Genomic DNA, 7,925 nt, shown 5'->3' on the forward strand with positions numbered 1-7,925 from the left:
TAGGATATTAGAGTGAAACTGACAGGCAAAAATAATGAGTTGCAGTATCACATTTTCCTTCCATCTCAAATTTTGCATGCTTTTACTGTTTCATATTTTCTTATTTGTTGCTCCCATGAAAATTCTCCTTGTGCAACAAGTAGTCTATATTGCCTCTCCCAATTCAGGTTTAAAGAAAAAAAACCCCAAAAAACATTAACTCCAAACTTTAAATGAAAATCCTTTACTAAACCAGAAGACTCATAGCCATACCTACACATACACCCTCTTACTCTTCTGTATGACTATAAATTGTGAGACTGAAGAAAAAAAGAGGAAAAAGGCATAACCTGAAAGCCTGCTAGAGAGCAGCATATACCAAAAGAAAATGCATCTCTCCCAATCTACAGGAGGTAATCGAACCTCCTGTTCTACAGATAAAAATGGATAATGCCTGAGGTTATGTCCATATTTCATTACTGTGCTTTTCCAAATGGTAGCAATGACTGTTGGCTTTTATATGGTTAATTACAGCTTAATAACGACTTGGGTGACTTGCTCAATTTCAGTCCATAAGTAAGCGTGTCAGATAAAGTCTAAATTCAATATTTACAAGAAAAAAAAAGAAGTTGCTTACAAGTCCTAAACATATGATCTTTCATTTTAATTTATTTAGTTGTTTTCATCAAAAACTGAACTGTAGTTTATCCAGTCTGTATACTAACTAGTAAAGAGGATGCAAGAAACACATAGGCAAATATTCCAATACAGAACCTATATAAAAAATCCCACACAAAATACCACACCCAGACACATCACACCCCCCAACCCTACAGTAATTAAGTTCAACCTTGCTTCAGACACAGACACAAGATGTCATGCAAGTGCTAAAGTACTAAACTACTTTCTCCAGCAGTGCACCCTTTCAAAGGCTGTGATGAACACAGCACACACCTCTGCTAAACCACCTTCCCTGACAGCCTGTCACTGTCAGTCTTCTTTCAGGTGGTCTGAGCATGGCATACATTCAGCTTTCACTTCTCTTTGAGGAGTTACTTTACACAGTACAGTATCTAGCATATATATATATATATATATATATATACACATAGTAATATAAAACATACCAGGCAAAATTTCTATCACCTGAAAATTGAACAATTCCACTAGTTGTTTCCACTAGAAGGGGAAAACCTGAAAGAATGCATGTCGTCTTACTCCCTTCCGAAAACGTGATGTGACACTCGTTTTCAACTATAAAGCCACTTAAATTTTCAACGATCCTTCTACTCCATCCCGAGCGAAGAGAAATCAATTACAGCCAAAGCACCTACCCGGCAAGCACAAAACAAAGACCAACACGAGAACGCTTCAGCAGTTGTGTTAAATGGGAAAACACAACGCCTAACTAAATAATCACAGCTCTCAGAAAGCAACCGCGCAGCAAGCAGGCATAAAAGTCAGAACAAGGCTGGCAAGACAAAATCCAGCTCTGCAGGAGCTGGTCTGCTGCAGTTTAATTTTCCAGGACTGTTCACCGTCATTAATTGTTGATTTGTTTTGAAGAACAGATAGTGATTTATTTGCAGCAGAATGAAGTTACGGACCTAAATTCCTGACCGGAGGCTCTCAATGTAAACAATACATAACCTATAAATTAACCATTCTCCATCTGGCAATTCAGATGTAAAATTCATAGTTTTCCATCTACCAGGCGGCGGCAACAGCCCCCCCGCCCCCCCCCCCCCGCTGTTCCCCCCGTCCTCCCTTCTCGAGCGCTTTCTAACAGAGCCTGATGCAAAGTGGGAGGGAAAAAGAAAGAGAAGGAAAGGAAGGGGGGAGAAAAAAAAAAGCTAAGCCAGCATGAAAGAACCGGGATCGCACATAAGTAGGGACCCACCAAACCGCGGTTCCCGGCAGCTCTTCCCGCTGAGGAGCACTGCGAAGTGCGGCGCGGAGAGAGCGAACCGGGCGGGGAGGGGAGGGGACGGGGATGTCCCCGCGCTCAGCCTGGGCAGCAGCCGCGCGGGCCGGCGGGAGCCCTGTGCTGCCCCGCGGAGCGGGGACCAGGCCGGCTGCCCGAGGCAGGCAGGGAGGGAGGGAGGGGACGCCCGAGGCAGGGAGGAAAGGGACACCCGGGAAGCCGCGATCACTCACTCACAGCCACGGGCGGGCAGCCTCCCCGCCCCCCCACCCCCCCGCCACTTCGCGCCGCGAGGAGCCACCGGCGCTGAGCGCGACACCGCCCGCCGGGCCACCGGGACAAGGGGGTGACCCCCGGGGCCCCGCGCACACCAGCCAAGGTCACCCCATCGCCCGGGGTGCCGGGCGGGAAGGGGGTGAAAATTTAGTATTTGACGGCAGCCACGGAAAAGGGGGGAGGGGAGCAGCCCCGCGGAGGGGCGAGGGGGATGGGAAGGGGGAGCTCCACCACGGGCCAAGGGGAGCTCTGCACTCCCGCTCCCCCTCCACTCCCCGTCCTCCTCCAGAGCTGGCCGCGGAGCTCGGTCCGGGCGGGCGCCCCCCACGCCCCCGGGAAGAGAAAATGGAGCGGGGACAGGGTGGGGGTATCCGCGGCCGAGGTGCCGCGCTCCTTACCCCGCCGCAGCCGCCTCGCCTCGCTGGTCGCAGGCGGGTCCGCTCCGCGCTGCCGCCGCTCCGGGCTCGGAGAGGCGCTGCCGCCGCCGCCGCCGCAGCCAATCGCCGCCAGCCCCCTCCCCTTCCGCAGCTCGCCCCGGTCCCCCTGCCGGCTTCAAAATGGCGCCAACTCGTCTCCGGCTGCTCCAATCGAACCGCCGAGGGGAGCGAGCGCGGCCAGCGCGGGGCAGCAGCGCCCCCTGCCGGCCCTCGCGGGCAGCACCCACAGCCCGCGGCCCGGCCCGAGAGGGGCTGAGGATGGGCCCGGGCCGGCTCCCGCTGGTGCGCGCTCTGCGGGCGACTGAGGCAAGAACTTCCCCAAAACGACGAATTATTAAAGGATTGTTGTGAAAAATAAGAAATAAAGTCGCTTACCTGCGGAGAAAGAGCAGAAAAAGTAGCATAAGTCACTCATCTAGCCCTTTGCTCCTGCTTCAACCAGTGCAAGAGTTTGAGGGCTGCCCTTACAGGAAAACGCAAACAGAAAAGCAATGTGGCTTCTCACCGCTTCAGCTAGAAGGCTTCATTTATTGTAGAATCATAGAATGAGTTGGAAGGGACCCACGAGGATCATGGAGTACAACTCCTGGCCCTGCACAAGAATCACACCGTGTGCCTGAGGGGATTGTCCAGGCTCTTCTTGAAGTCTGTCAGGCTTTGGTGCTGTGACCACTTCCCTGGGGAGCCTATTCCACGGCCCGACCACATACTGAGAGAAGGATTTTCTCCTGGCACATTAGGACCGCATGTAAGTGTTTAGAGGCTTATGATTTAAAAAACACAAATCACACTTAACAGATCTGCTGAAATATACCCACGGTTTTGTCTGGTGTGAGAAACACTTCGACCGACTGTTAGCCAAGACATTGTAACTAGGAGTTTAAACCTTCCAGAAAGTCCCCTCAAGCTTTCTGAACTTGCTAATACATTGTAACCAGGATGCTGCCCTATCTTCATTCGCTCCTGACCTACCTCATTGTCCAATACAGACTACATCAGCCCAACCAGAACTATTACATACAAATCACTTTTCAGGCCCTAAAACTCCCCTTGTTTGTGGGGTTTTTTTTCCCCTCGGTGACTTATATTTGATCCATTCCTTCTGGGGGAAAAAAATAACTTAAATAAATAAATAAATAAATAAATAAATAAAAAGTAGAGACATAAAAGAGAGGAAAGTTTGTCTGACATTTCTGTATTGGGAAGGATCCTGGACTTGGAGTCAAGATATAACTTTCTGATGCAGGTTGAACAATTTCCCCTCAATTCCCCCATTGCTGTCTATCTGGGTTCACCGAGCATAAAGCCTTAGGTTGGGGAACACATCCTTTCCCAGTAGAGCACTGGTAGATACGTGCAGGAATACTTACAAAGCAGCAGAAAGCTGAAACACACTCTTTAAACTCTCTTAATACAGCTATTAAAATTGCAAAACCCAGCCTACGACTGTGAAAGTAACCAGTGCGCTGAGATGCTCCGTACGCAAACATTTTGCTCCGTTTTTCTGATGGAGCAGGTCACAGCAGCACCACTTCCAGCGCCTGACCAGGTCGCAAGGAGCGGCGGACGGAGGCAAGAGTGTCCCACGCCCTTCTCGGAGTGGGACAGGGCGCTAAATAACGGGATCTTCCCCAGGCACGCCCGCCATTGTTTCCCGCCTGCACCGAGACCCTTCACGACTTTGGGAATCGGCATTTTAGAGGTGACTCTTCGCTCGCCCTTTTCCCACCCCGTCTGGGTTCCGCAGTAGCGCTGGCGGCCCTGCGGAGGGAGCCCGTCCGCCACCGCCGCTCGCTCACCCGCGCTCACCGCCTTGGAAAGAGCCAGGAGGCAGAGCTCTGCCTGCCGGAGAGGGCAACATGCGGGAAAGAGCTGCACAGTGCAAGCTGTGCCAGCCCTGGCTGTGTCCCGAGGGCAGGCTCAGCCTTCCCCACGAGAAATGTTGCGTCTCTCATGGAAATGGTGACTCTAAGCAGCCTAGCTAAATTTTAGGGGATTTGTCACCTCCTGGAAGTGTAGGCAAGTTGTGTTACTTAGAGAAACTGTAGAGTTGAGAAAGATTAAAAATATTTGTGCAAAATAAATATTTTGCTTGCAGTAGGATTTAAGGGGAATGTCAGCGCCACAGAACTTCCAAGACCAGATCTTTTACACAGAATCATAGAATAATTTAAGGTTGAAGAAGGCCTTTAAGATCTCTGTGCCCAACCATTGACCCTGCACTTCTAAGTCCACCACTAACTTACATATCTTCTAAATACCTCTAGGGATGGTGATACCACCACTTCCCCAGACAGCCTGTTCCAGTGCTTGACCACCCTTTCAGTGAAGAAATTTTTCCTAATATCCTAAACCTCCACTGGCACAACCATTTTCTCTTGTCCTACTACTTGTTACTTGAAAGAACAGAGTGATGTCCTCCTTACTACAACATCCTTCTAGGTAGCTGTAGAGAGCAATAAGACCCCCGAGCAGCCCGAGAGCAGCCTCCTTTTGCCCAGACTAAACAAGCCCGGCTCCCTCAGTCACTCTCCATAAGACTTGTGCTCAAGTCTTAAGTGTGTACTGAAGACACTTTCCACACCTCAGTGTTCAAGTGACAATGATGAACATAGTCAAAGAACACCCTTGCACAGCAGTATTATTTTCACAGCCTTCTGTCTGTAAAAACATTGTGTGAAAACAGAAGACTGCAGTGACAAGGGCCTTTTAGTCCCTACTTTATCAGATTGACAATCTCTCCCCTTGAATAATTTTAATTATCTTCCTCAGTTAATTTTTTAAATTTGTTGTGTCCTTGTAGACCAGAACTGTGCACTGTACACAGGATAGGAGTATACTAAGATTTCCCTCAGAGCAGTGAACTGCCTTCTATCTTGCTCTCAATACAATTCCTGATGACACCTTACGCCTCTGTTGTTTAGAGTTTGGTTTTTTCGTTGTTTTTTTTTTTTGGGGGGGGGGGTGCTGTTGTAGTTTCAGTCAAAAATTTCAGAGAGCTGACATCAGCAACTTCAAGATTTCATTAACTTAGACTTCCAGGTTTGACAGGTTTTATGCTTTACCTTACACCGATCTCCTTCTTAAAGCCTATCTTTTTACCCATCCCCTTTTGTCAGGCCTTCCAGAATTCTTTACACCAGCACAACATCTGATTACCTAAGAGTTTAACATCATGCAAGTATCATTCCATGTGCATTCCCTTTTCTGGGTCATTGATGAAAATCAAAGATTGTTGCATAAAACAACATAAGTAAGCTCAAACATTTTTGGGAGAGAGATTTTCTGACTTTACCTAAGAAAGCAACGAAAAGTACTCTCTGCTTCCATCCTTCAACCATATCTCCAACTCAGCACAAGACATTTACTTGAATTCCATGAAAACTTTGTTTGACAGCTTTTAGTAAGAAAGCTGCACAAATGCTCTTTTAAAATACAACTATGTTCCCTGGTTTGTGCTTGTCCATGCACTTCCTGACTCACAAACCTGCTGGAAGTCCGTGATTGTGTCACTATCTCCCTTCACAGAAACTAAACTGGCCCTTTCCCATTGCATTGTCTTTATCCATTGGCTCTGTGATCATACCCTTTTATGGTATTGGCCTTTCAATATAAGTAGGAACAACTCTCAAGGTAATACAAAGTTTGTGAAAATGATACTTTTGTTTCCAGTATAGATAAAAAACCTTCCCTTTATTTGTCTTTTAATTGTGACTCTAAAACAATTGCATCAGAAGTATTTTACTAGCCAAACAATTCAGATTAAATATATGTAATTTATATACTGAGGCCTTCACACGGGAATGGGCTTTTGACATGTAGGAGGGAGACTTTCTACTTGCAGGTGTAGTGATTTGTCTCAGAGAAAGAAAAATTTGTTCATTTATTGGTGCTCCTCTTCAACTAAATAGCTGATACTATCATGATCATGAGTTAACTTTACAACTAATTTTAGTATCTCATATGTCTCTAAAGTAATTTGCAAGGAAGCCACATGGAAACAGTGACTTTAGATGACTGGAATTTTTAGACTCTTACTGTCTGTGTGTGTGCTGTTTCCAACACTGTCTCCGTGTAAACAAAAATCAAACAGCTGAATAAGACAGTGATGCTCAGAATCTACTAGCTTCAATACACATGCAATATAAATTCTGAAGTTTAAAAGTGCCACCTTCATCTTAGTGCTAACAAGTCTGATTCTACCAGAAATATCTAGTTGTGCCTGTTTGTGGCTGTTTTCTAATAGGAAGACAAGAGTCATTAAGTACTGGTACTTCACAAAAACAAACAAACCAAACCAAACCAAAACCAACAAGAACAAAACTAGAGAGGACATGAGGATGTGATGTTATTCTTCAGGGCAAGGACCACAGAAAGCCTTTCACTCCACCTTACTCATCTGCTTTCTTCATTAAATAGTTAATAGCTACACTGGGACACCATTAAGATTAAATGACCTATTAAAGTAAGTCAGACTATTAAAGCAAGAAGCATTACCCCCTCACAAAACATGTCCTCATGAGTCAGCTGTAGATGTATCTTTATCTCCGACTTCTTCCTAAAAAGGTTATTGTCTATTTGGAGGCATGCATGGGAAGAGAACAATAAACTGCTTCATGTCACAGTAGTCACAGAAGCAAAAACATAAATTAGATTTTTAATGTCCTAAAACAGAATCTGTCTCTTCAGTGCAGTCAGGAAATGATGGTGCAAATTTTGTCAACCAGGGCATCCTTCATGCCTTAACAAATCAAGCCATCTTGCCATCTGATAGGAACAGGTTAGAGTCACAAACCTTACATCTTCTAAAACAAATTTGTTGTTATGGTTTTTTACTAGTTTTTTTTTATTCTAGTATGACTTAACAGCTGCTTTGTTGCTAAATGGAATCTTCTTGCTGACAATATTTGCAAAATGTATTCCTACAATTTAGCACTAATATAACCTATAGAAGCCAGCATGTAAAAAATCATATTAGTAAGGGGAAAAATTTATTCTTCCCTTGGTGTTTTGCAGGTAGGTATGACAGTAGTGAATACAGTAGTGAATTAATATTTTGGGAGCCTGTACCAGCAGTTTTTCTTCCCCTGGTGATTAGCTCCGTTTGTCAGTGAATTAAATTAGTTTCTCCTCTGAGTTACCTATAATAGATTTAAGTGCTCTCCATCCTTAATTAGGATGTAGGATAGGAGTTGGGAGAGGTTAGTACATAACTTGAATATTCTTAAGCAACGCCATTAGCATAACAAAATGGGAAAAAATTAAGAACTTTCTACCCTAAGTTGTATCTGTAAACTGAGCATCTCAAT

General features: G+C 45.6%; 1 protein-coding gene across 3 annotated transcripts in view; it reads right to left on the reverse strand.

Annotated features, from left to right (window-relative positions):
• Nucleotides 1-2,647, reverse strand: part of PDS5B (PDS5 cohesin associated factor B) — a 99,908-nt gene extending 97,261 nt beyond the window's left edge. For all 3 annotated transcript variants that reach the window (XM_005516304.2, XM_014249701.2, XM_014249692.2), the window contains exon 1: nucleotides 2,578-2,647. The gene's annotated coding sequence lies outside the window, so the exon portion shown is untranslated. The remainder of the gene's footprint in view (nucleotides 1-2,577) is intronic.
• Nucleotides 2,648-7,925: the final 5,278 nt, after the last annotated feature.

This window comes from Pseudopodoces humilis, chromosome 2 (genome assembly GCF_049639895.1).
Source record: "Pseudopodoces humilis isolate 2021_Gansu_Grassland_sample_001 chromosome 2, ASM4963989v1, whole genome shotgun sequence".
Lineage (NCBI taxonomy): Eukaryota > Metazoa > Chordata > Aves > Passeriformes > Paridae > Pseudopodoces > Pseudopodoces humilis.